Here is a 12132-nt window from a genome sequence, read left to right on the forward strand (position 1 = left end):
GGAGTGATAAGGACACTGGCCGCTGAGAATGGATTAAGAAATATGACGTAAATTACATTACATTACGTTTTATTTAGCTGGCGCTTTTATCCAAAGCAATGTACACAACAGTGCATATCAAGGTCATAATCGGAGAACCAAAGGAACCTGCCGATTCCTTTGGTTTTCCGAAATACAAACACTGCCCAACTGCTCTGCAGTACTGTTGGAAATAAAAGCCATGAATAAGTTATCAGCCTCTCCAGCCTGCACTCTCTGACACTTTTGTTCAACACCACATGCTCAGACACATGGAAAATGAATGGAATTGACACTCGAGCCCTCGCTGCAAGCTAATTCTTCAGTCGTTCCGTAACACCTACTGTAAACAGCGATGCTTCCGTCTCTCGCCTTTTTCTGATTGAAATCCGCTGCGACTTTTAGGGAGAGCTTCTTAAAGGGTTTCTGGCACCGATTTACCTGGGATCTCATCTCTCACTGCAGCATGCACATCAAATGCTATCAAACCCAGGCCAACAGCCAAGCTCTCCTTGTTAAAAACTGTGCTGACGACCCATTTCTGTGGCACAGCACAGAGGGGGGACAGACAGACGACGGTCATTAAACACGCGCGGGGGGGGGTGCAATTATCTTAAATGATAACATCTGATTATCCCCAGCAAAAGCATTTGAAAATCACCATAAAGCAGAAGCAGGTCTTTATCAGGATAGGTAGCAGAAAGGAAAATGTTGTGAGGAGAGAGGAGCACACTGACAGCCAGCCTGCGGTCAGGAAATGGAGCAGTTGGCTTTGAAGGTGGAGAAGAGGAGGAACAGACCAGGCCGTCTCCCGATCCGTGTCAGAATGAGGATGACTCCATCACTCATACGGCCTGACCCATGGGACACTGCTGAGTGACACAGCAAAGCACCTCAGAAGCGTTCTCCAGGAGCAATTTCCTGTCCGCCTTTTGAAAGGTGACCGTTCTACTTAAAAAAAAAAGACGACTATCAGATTGTTTGGCCTTAATTTTACTTAATTTTAGGGGATGAACCCTCCTATTATGTTTGGGGTCAATTTGACCTCTTAAAAACCAGTTAACCTTTTTTTTCATCTTCATAATGTACGATTTTTGTCATTTTTTATTTTGGTGGGATTGAATAGTAGACCCGCAATAAACATAATGCTTTCTTTTCAGAAGTCCTGTACCAACTTTGTTGTATGGGTATATTTTGACCCTCTGGAACTGCATATACAACCATTTTTGTTTTTACCTCAGATTTATTTGTGGACGATTCTGGGGCATTTTCCCATACAGGAGGATCATTGCTTCCTCTAGGGGCTGGATGGCATCCCACCACCAGTCTAAGGCCTCATTAGATAAACTGCTCTTAAAATGCATTGTGGGTAAAGAATCTACCTGTCCTCTGATGCCCATTACCATTAATGGTCTTACATCTCAAAGCTAAAGATGATAACGAGGCACGTACATACATATAAACACATAATCTTATTTGAGACCAGAGACTCTCACCTCGGCTTGCGGGCATTACTAAAAATTGGTGTACACACTGCAATTTCACAAACTCTTACAAAGACCATCTACTCCTTAAAGATGCACAAATTCAGACGATTAAAGCTGATTTCCAAACGACCCCCTCGATGCAAAACAACGCAGACCGGCGTGTTGCGCCTCCGGTCCGGTAAACAGGGCGGCACGGGGGAGAGCCCCAAACCCATCGCTCTCATTTCCACCGCCGCAGACAGATCACTCATCTTATTTGAGAGGCAGAAATGTAAAGGGGAAAGTGATTCCTGCCGTCGGAGCAAACTGCACTGCTCAGATCATTTACCACACGCTAGCTCCATAACTCGGTGCTGCCTGCGGGGACCAGCACTTCAACACCACTCAGCGAGGAACAAAAAAACTCTGTCTGCTAACCTTCCAGCACTAATGTCTGTACCGCACACGATCCTTCTCTGCCCTCTAGTACAGACTGCTGCATGACTGGAGCATTTCCAACACCGCCGAACCAAGCTTACGTTTCACTCATTTATTTCCTTATTTTTTATGGGCCAAGACATGCATAAAGTACATATATTTTATCTGAGCCTTTAAGACATTATCTTGTCAACTTATGCATGAACAATATTTGTTGACCCCTCCCTAGTCATACATTGAAAACTGTGCTTGCTCATGCAGTAAATCACGGTGAGAAAAATGGATTTCTTTAAATCGAAGATGGGGGATTTAGCTTATGGGCATCATCAAAAAAAGGAAATCGGAGATGGGCAATCACAGGCTGATTATTCATTTGAATCCGAGGATGTCTGTTAAAAATATGCCCAGAGCATCCACATATTCACAGTCATACACACAAACCGTTTCCATGTGCACTGCATGCTGTATACAGTTTGCATGCATGATTTGATAATGTTCAGTCTTTTAAAAATATGACCAAGACAAATTATGTGACTAAAATGGGATGAGAAGGACTGTTTCTCTCATGTCAGGAAGGGAAAAAAATAGAATATACAATGTTTTGCCAGTTCCTCCTTACTTATTCCTGTGTGCACACACTGCAAAATAAGTGCAAGTCAAGCCGTTCAGTGGTCCCTGGATATGAGGGGATCCATCATCCTGACAGAGAAAATGACTAAAACATCCCTTAAAATCCCCTGTACTTGGCTGATAAATGAACCGTGCCAGTTACTGGTACTAATACCAACTGAAACCATACAGTAAATTACCTTGACTTTAAAAACTCTCACCCAACACTCACTTTCAACTCAGATGCTCTGCAGTGTGTGTGAGTGTGTGTGTGTTTCAGTGAGGACACACAAGAGGGACTGCTGTGGTTCTACCCCAGTGCACCGTTGCCATGACAATGAGTTTGGGCCAGTGAGGACTGAGGAGAGTATTTACACAGTCCACAAAGGTAGGCAGCCAGGAGATTTGTGGATGCACGCTCTCCCGTATGACCACGAGGCAAACAGGAGAGCGTGGTTTCTATACCATGGCCAAGGTATCAGTTTAATTTGTTACAAAACCACTTTTTCAAAGCTAGAAGAGAAAACACGCAAATGTTCTACCTGTTGCAGAATTCAGTATATATGGGTAAGGTTGTATATTTTCAGTATGTACACTCATTAGTCTGACGATGTAGGAGAAATGTTTTTCTGTAAATATACTGTGGATTCCAATCTATTTTACTTGATCTAACCTCTTCAGCCAAAGAACCTCACAATTGTTGGAAATGCTCAGCAAGAGAAGCTATTGTCAGCAGTAAAATGCAGTTGTTATGGTATAAAGATGCCTAGATACAATGAACAAACAAAATGATACAGAAGCCCCAGAATGATAGCTTATCATAAATATTTTGATTGTTTTGTGCATTATAAATTTATGCACACATGAACTAAAAGGATACACAAAGACAGGATACAAACTTCAAAATAACAGAATATATATAGCAAAAAACATTGTATTTGGTATTCGGGAGATGCAGTAATTTATGCATTGAGACTTGAAGATTCACTAACTTCATAGCAGCAGTCAGTGAGTCAGAGGTGACTTTGGTGAGGCAAATCCAACTCCAATCAGAGGAAAGCCTGTGTCCTGTGGAGAAGTCGCTGGTCAAAACCCTCAGATCCAGCATCGGCCCCATCCATGCTAATTGGAAGCCATTTATATAATTAGTGAATGCGGGATGACACATCAGCTGGGTTAAGTGGAACTGTCCAAATCCATAAAGGAAACATAATGCGAGTTCTCACTAATATAGCCAGAATCAATACCACATGTACAACATTATCGGAGTTGCCTAGCTTTGCGTCATTGAAGCACAAACGATGCGCTTTCCATGACACCTGCCATGTAAGTGGTTGTGTCACACTATTTTTCTCTCCCCCGTTTTCTCTTTCCCTCTCTACCCCTCTCCCTTTCTGAGAAAGGGCCTTTTTCCAATCCTAATAATACATACAGGAACACGTTAGCACGTTAGCTCGTTAGCTCAAAGTCCCTGAGCCTGCTGGGGTACAGTGCCTTCTGGCTCTGCCTTCTGGCTTACAAATTTCCTGGATTAAATTATTCTGCAGGTCACGCCTAGCTGAAGCAGGCATGCTGGAATCGGAGGGAAGAGGAGAAGGAGAAGGGAAACGCTTCCCAAATGAAGGGGAGGACACACAAGTTCCACATGAGCAATAGGGGGCGGAGCTGCCCTGCCTCATGAATTATGAATGGTGGCTGATTAGTGTGCTTTTCCCAGGAAAGACGCTCATGTCTAGTCAATAACTTAATGGAAAGCGGCTATCTGAGGGACCATACTGTATACAAACCAGCAAATAAAAAAGTGAGTGAGGAGAAAATAAAAAGTGAAATATCATGCTTCGACAGCTCAATACTCCCCTGGGTGCCTTTCCCTACCTGGGATAGAGACGCTGGTCTGAGTTTCCTTGCAAAGCAAATGGACAATATACAGTAACCATGCAATCTCAGCTCTTATGATATTATCCCCGCTAACACACTTAATTATACAGCAGGTCAGCAATTGAGCCTGAAAAAATTAAAGAAAAGGTATCACTCATTCAGGCACTCACGCACAAACATCCTGAAAGATGCGGACTTAATTTATAGGACATTCTGCCGAACCTGTAATGCTCCTAGTAAGTATCAACAGATACCAGCATGTGCATTTGAAAGCGTGCATTTGTGCGTGCATGAGTGTCTGTGTGAATGTGTCCAATATGTGCGCACACATGTACGTATATTGTCATATGACCATGGGAGTGGACTCATCACAAACCACATTTCTTTTTGATAAATATAATTTATCCAAATAAATACACCGCCCTCCACCTTCTCCTCATTTATTCTCCCCCTGCAGGGGATGGGAATGTAGGTTAAGCTGAATTGGGCACACATGAGGAGTCCTAGCTGGTGGGAACATCAGAGCCAGGCAGGACTCCACGGCGCCCCCCTGTGTCTCAGCAGGGTGCAGCACATGACCACCGCCGTGATCCATGTCACTCAGCGTGTGCTGTTGATGAAATATCGCCTTCCTGCGGATGACTCATCAGTTACGGAGCACTTTAGCACATGTTCGCGTTCACCCCCTCCGTTATAAACCGGCTCTTCCTCACCATGAAGAAAGTGATCAACCAAATTAATCTCATCAAGCATCTGCCAAAATAAACTTGGCAGATGCTTGGCTAACTGAATAGTAAAGGTTAATGAAGACACTTCAATTCGGAGGTTGTGCTTTCCATATGCCAAGAGGCAATGGCCTGGATTCAGAAGACATTCGGTCTGTTTAGAAATAAACACGAGGGCTACCTTTTATTCGCGATAACAGCTCACAATAGCGGCAATTCCTTGGCCATAAGTGGAAAGGTAATCTTAAAATGGGACAAAACAACAATGCGTTCCACTTGAAAATGTTGGCTCTGCACCGCCTGGCTTGCCCACAGATTGAGGTGTGATGGAACACACTATGCTCTGCCAGCAGAGACACCAATTCCCTAAACTGTTCACACAACGCCCCATCTAACAGCTGGAGATGCTGTGATTTAGCCTTGGAAATTAACCTTGCAGTATTTTTCCTGTGGGAACAATAGCTTTTTTTTAACGGACTACTTTATGAATTAGTAACAAGGATTGACGGCCTGATACGTGCAGCAGACCTACAGCATTGAAACCTGTTGGTCTGACTGGCCAGGTCAGATTCTTCCAGATTTCCAGCATGTCTATAGTGGCCGTCTGCCGTCTTCTTAGCACAGACAGTACCGCACCATCCAGCTCACAGTTACGGCTGCCAGGTTAATCAAGGAGCTTAGCAACCCTTTGCCGGAGACATCTCCTTATTTTTATTGCTTTTGAGGACCTTGGGTTTGCATTAAGCTGTCTCAGGGACCACATAGAGAGAGGCCCTCCTCGAGGCTCTTATGCTAACAGCAGAGTGGAGAGCTAAGACTAAAAGATGGGCGGTTCTCCCAGAAGGATGTCTCCATTTAAATATTAATAATACATTAATATCAAAAGCACTTAAGGTATAATTAAAATATCCCTGCAGGAGCATAAATACAGACAGCCACAGAGCCTAAGAGGACAGCCAAGGGAACGTTATGTTAGCAACATCAACAACAGCACGTTCAAATGCCTTCCTAGCAGTATAGTACACCCATAATCCTCCAAAGTGTGCCTGTGAACTGACATGACTTTGCTGTGATTTTGCAGAATGTGATCTACTGGGGAAAAAGCCCTAGAACATTCCATGGACTTTCAAAGTAAGGCAGCAAAATAAAGTTGAAGAGAAACCTTGTAGGCTTGTAGTCCCACTCTTTCTTAAATACCACCCATTGTAGGGTGCCTATTGTACTTATATCCACTTCACCCGAGGCTGCCATTGTTCAGCATGAATCAGTGTAAAATATACACAAGAAAAACACGGATAAACAGTTGCCACAAAGTGATGCAAAATGATGCACCTTCATTCATTTTAATGGAGCCCACTGCGCTTCTTTTTAATGGAACAGAATGTATTCACTCGGCTGTGACTTCGTGTTGACAATAATGGCCCAGTCCTCAGGTTATGTCAGAAGTACATTCATCTACCCGAAGTCGTGCAGATGCATGGATCTTACGGCCTGAATGAGATTTATTACCTTCTTCAGCAAACAGAACTACTTCATGTCAATACCGAGGACTTTTATCCCAGCCGTAGAAAATCTATAAATCATTATAAGACACAACACGAACGGTTCACCGTTGAAATAACAACATATATTTTTAAAAGGTCATCAACCTAATAAACATGGCAAGATGGGGTGTTTCGCAACACTCACCCTTTATGCTGTACGATCTTTTCACTAAATTAATCTCGTAGCCATGAAAAACGATTTTACAGCTTATTCCCAGCCGCAGTCGTTCATTTATTACAGGCACTGAGATGAATTCGGCTTCTATCACTTGGTTATTATGGCAAAGGGTAGGGGGGATAATGAAACTGGCTTCCACCACGGCGTAGCACAAAGAAAAAATAAATAAAAACACAAAAACAAAAATCAAAATCAATATGATGATACCAAGAGTCTCTCTGTATTCCAGCTGATTTTTTTCTCATTCCAGAAGAGGCCAGTAAAATCTGTATTTAAAGCTTCACCATGAATCAGCATGCAAGTCCTCAGCCAGCTGTGCTACAGTGAGAATCCATTACAGTGGGCACACACCATCCACTCCACAGATATGACAGGTCTTTTCACCCGGCATCACAACAGAATGATAAACATGCAAAGCGCAGGCCATAATTCTTGGAGGTTTATTTATAGTGCCGCCTCTCTTTAAAGACATAATACGATTACATTTTGTTAGGCTTATTCTCAAAATATTACACACATGTACAGATATGAAAAGGCACTATTACAGTGCCTTCATATATGCATGTGACTGCACCCAGCAAATGCATGGCATTGATAGATACAGCACTCAATTTCACACTACTGGCTACATACTCGTGAGTGTACGCTGACTCGCAGAGAGATGCCTGTCACACTGATATGCTGGGATCTGGCTACAGTACAGTACCCAGATGGACAAGAGCAGTTACCAAAGGAGCCATGGTCAACTTAAAGCCTAGCAGAAAAAAAGTCTATGCTGACACAGCCAAGGGTTAAGGGAAATAGGAAAAAAAGTGCACTTTATTTTGGCCCATGTCTTTTCTCTTGGTTTTTTATTTGGTGGTTTATTATGTTCTTGTCGTTATGGTCGACACGGTGGCTTCAGAAGGGGCCGTGCTGGGTCGAGTAGGCATTTCAGTCACACAGGGTGTGCACTGCTCCCTCTGAGCTTGTGATGATACAGAGGGTCTAAAAGCACTTTAAATGCTGTGGGGTTGCAGCGAGCCCTTGTGAAATAGAACGGTCTGGCTATAAAAAGGATAATCCCTCTAGTTTTGGTGGGTTTATTCAAGAAAGTAAAACTGTGAAGAGAACTAAGCAAATTGCTTTTTTGTTATTGAGCAATGAAATAGCACATCAGCTGTTAACCCTTTAGCGTGAAAGTTTTAATACTATACTGTAGTTATATTAATGTAATAATAAGAAAAATTAAAATGCAGAAATTGCCCAAAAGAAACCATCATATTCTTTTTTTATTGACCTAGCTAGCAATACTTGTTTTTTCAAATCAATCACCCAAGAATATTTTCGTACTATAAACTGAATACTGAATCAGGATGACATGTATTGTAAGCCTCTGTGCAAGTAAGACAACACACCTTGCAGTATCATTAAGGATTACCGGAAGACGCACTGATTTTTTATTTTTCTCCACAGAGCTGTTCATTCCGTGTCTCCCTGTGCTGCCCCCTCAGTTTACCTGCCTGTGATGGACACGGTGTGTACAGAACATTTAACAATTACAGTCCGTGTGTTAGACCACCTCAGTCTCTCAACTTAGCGCCCTGCGGAGGCTTTGCTCAGAGGTGTGTAATTGATTTCAAACCCGCTGCGCCCAAGACATTAATGAATGGATGGCAGTGATGAGCACAGCTTCCTCCGCTGTTCCCAGAGAGACGGGGAGCCAGATGAACACAACGCGAGGGTGTAGCAGGACGTGTCGTCTTCAGCCAGCGGTGAGTCAGATCAACACAACATAAGGGTATAGCAGGACGCATCATCCTCAGGCAGCGGTGAGTCAGATCAACACAACATAAGGGTATAGCAGGACGCATCATCCTCAGGCAGCGGTGAGTCAGAGGAACAGAACATAAGGGTAAAGCAGGGTGTAGCAGGTCTTCAGCCAGATTGAACATGAGAGTACTTGAACCCCAGGTAAATTACTCACGGGGGCTTGCATGGTCAGCCATCTGCGATCTATCCCAACAGTTCTTCTTGGCCACAGCGCGTTGGCTACCTCTCAGTGGCAAGCCATATTTTCCCCCATTAGTCCTCTTCATGTGTGAATCCGTTTGGCTTCTAACCGCTCCCGAGAACTCCCCAGTGTCTCCAGGGCAATCTGCTGGTCTTCCTGCCAGCGGATACTGGGGATTGAAGCGTTTAGTACGATAACAATTCCAGTAGTTGGCGAGCTTTCAGTGGGACCTCAAGGTCGATGCGAGTCGTCCCTAAGGAAAGCCTGTGCCAAAGTGGGCACTCGACAGACTGCAGCCCGGAGCCCATTCATGTATTTCACGTGATAAAAAAGAGAAATAAATTAATAAATACATGCATTTTTATTTTAAGTGATGCAAATTCACAGGGAGGAGAGATGAAGAAGGCAGAGCACCTTGCAAAAGAGGCAATACACTGTTTAATTGAACTAAATTAAATATTGGATTTACAATTTCGGGAGAGAGCACAGCATTTAGACAAACAGCTTGTGCTGTGTCAAGTCTGTTGCTTCAATTGCAGGAGCCATGAACTAAATCGTTCAACTTATATGAGTGAAATTTTTTTCAATTAATTTATTTTGCACAGAAGGGTGAAAGGAACAAATTACAGTATTCCAAAATGAGCCCCAAATTTCTTGCAAGCAATTGCTTTGATTAGAGAAAGTGTTTGGTCACATTACCCCTTGGTGTTCAATCCTCCAGCTACTCTCCATGAAGAACTCATTTCAGTGCTTGTTTACGTTTTAATTTCTTACAAAATGCCCCTGGGGAAATTATATTCTGCTCTCGATTCAGTAAAAATCAATGCCTCCTCGCCGTTCCACTAGGATATTAAAAATACACAAAAACATGCCTCTGTTAATGATATTGTGTACTCTTAGATGTATTCGAGCATAATTCTATATTTCGACCATAACAGCATGTTTTGTGCTTCTTCAACTCTTTGAATCTGTGTCAAAGGCAGAATAATGAGTAAGACTTTCAGCCAAACAGTCAAAGACATACAGTAGGTACTATTGCATATGCCTATGCATATGAAATGGTTATTATTAAATCAGGCCAAAGTACTATACATGACAAGAAAATTTAAAATGTCATTCCATGACACATAATACCCATAGCACTAGATGTTTAGAGTATCTTCCTGAGAGATAAGAAAACATGGTAGAAATAAATATACAGTATATGTGCTGTCAAGCCAATAGAGCCAACAAGGTGTATATCGCTCCCAAATGCAGTATTATCCACAAAATTTCAAAAATCACTCCTTGACTTCACGTGTAGGAGGGACTTAACAAAACCCAGACAGGCATCCCACCTCTCCTGGAAGGTCCTTGACACCCACAAGTGGGCAGAAATCTCCTGCAAATCAGCAATCTGTCGCAAATTGACATACATGAATTAAGGAACCGAAAAGTGCAGAGGAACTCTCCCCAGCCCCACCCGCAGCCCACTTGAGAAGGACTCAAGAGAGCCGTCATTACAACACTATTTCTCAAACGGTTGGCTTGATTAGCCATACTGAACAAACTGAAAAAACACATACTTGTATCTTCCTGGCACAGTCAGGGAAAAAAGTTAGGTTTCAGCATAGTAGAATACAATACAGTTCATTACATTAAGAGACATGTTTTAAAAAGTTATTATCATAGTCCTGTTATGTAAATCATTTAATTTGTTGTTGTGAGTGTGTAAAAACCAGCTCCTAGCAACTGAAAATGGTGACACTGACTGGACGAAAGACAAATCAGGCCAATGTCATAGTATTATTCAAAATTCTATGAAAGGCAGTTTTATGGTGTGTGTACAAGAATTTAGTACGGCACTGTATTGTATACTAAAGAATATATACTGTAAATGAATCTTAGGATGATAGATTGTTAAGGTGCATGCTCACTACTCAGTTAAGTGAATTAAGCTTTCCATGTTATTATTACAGTATGACCTGGCTTGAATTTAAAAACTATCAATGCAAAATACAATAGCATGTCACAAACTCCATTTGTTGTAGTAATAGCATGCTACAAATGCAATTAACCTTTTCCTTTAAACATTTTCTTTGTGGGACAAATGCATCCACTCTCAAGAGCCATTATGTACCTAAAAGCAATGTGTGTTTCTTAGAGGTGGATAATTATAATTGTGTCCCTGTCCTTTGCCCCAGGAAACACTGAAATACCATGGGATATGGAGAAAGGGAGGGATAGCAGAAGGGATATTCTGAGATTTTGGGATTTAGGACACAGCGAGTAAGATATCTGCACAATGGGATTTTATTTATTTATGCATTTTTATCTTCCACCAGTGGATGTATCAGGAAAATACAGTAATATAAAATTAGGGTGAAGATTGCCTTTCAATGTAGTTGGCCATAAATGTTTTGCATAAGACTGCATTAGTTGGACTTGATACTAAGAGCCTATTCTAATGAGAGATGCCATAGATAATAATCCGCCAAGAAAACTATTAAAATGGGGGATTTTTTTATCACGGGATCTATTTACATATTCCATCAGTATAAACATTCATTTTCATCTCTCACAGAGATTGGATTTTCATCAGGGAATATACTGCACTATAAAACATAACATTCTTATTCTGCAGGTCATATTTCGTGTAACTGACAATAAAGTATTTTTTTTCTTGTTTGCATGAATTATTTTGCAGGTCTGACCCCAACCAAAAGTGACTCTATTCCATCCCTTGACCTGCTGGATGTGTCACTAAATAAAATGATCTGAAAGTTTATGGGGGTATTTTAAATAGGATTCACTTTCCTCTGCCTGCTCATGCATACTGTATCTTATGAATCACTAATAAGTCAAAGCAACAGACGACTATAACAAACAGTACAGCAATCATGGTCTTTACGGTCTGTAATAATAAAAATAAGCAGTTATATGAATTCCAGCCTATTGCCTTGCAACGTGTCACAAAGAAGAAAATAATAAGTAAACAGTAAAACACAATGCACTGAATGTATGACACATACATAACAACCCAACACTAAACCATCCTGTCATACTGTATCATTGTTTTACCATTGTTCTGGAAGTCAATCTCAAAGCAAAGAAGGCTATTTATTCCACAGGAGAGAAAAACACAATGCATCATTCTACCCTTAATACTGACATTGCCTATCCTGGAAAAGGGTACTTTGATTACGGAGAGATGTTCTGCATTGACCATCTGGAATACACCACTCCATTACACTATAATGTGCCCTCTAAGCCCGGTGTTCATCAATCCATTCTGTGGCCTCAT

General features: G+C 41.8%; 1 protein-coding gene across 5 annotated transcripts in view; it reads right to left on the reverse strand.

Moving 5' to 3' along the window:
- LOC133134884 (catenin alpha-2) overlaps positions 1-12132 on the reverse strand; it is a 300097-nt gene that overhangs the window by 187526 nt on the left and 100439 nt on the right. Inside the window, exon 1 of one of the 5 annotated variants that reach the window (XM_061251447.1) lies at positions 6824-6863. The exons of the other annotated variants lie outside the window; for them this stretch is intronic. The gene's annotated coding sequence lies outside the window, so the exon portion shown is untranslated. Of the gene's footprint in view, positions 1-6823; positions 6864-12132 lie in introns of those variants that run through there. 5 annotated transcript variants of the gene reach the window in all.

This window comes from Conger conger, chromosome 8, assembly GCF_963514075.1.
Source record: "Conger conger chromosome 8, fConCon1.1, whole genome shotgun sequence".
Taxonomy (NCBI): Eukaryota; Metazoa; Chordata; class Actinopteri; order Anguilliformes; family Congridae; genus Conger; species Conger conger.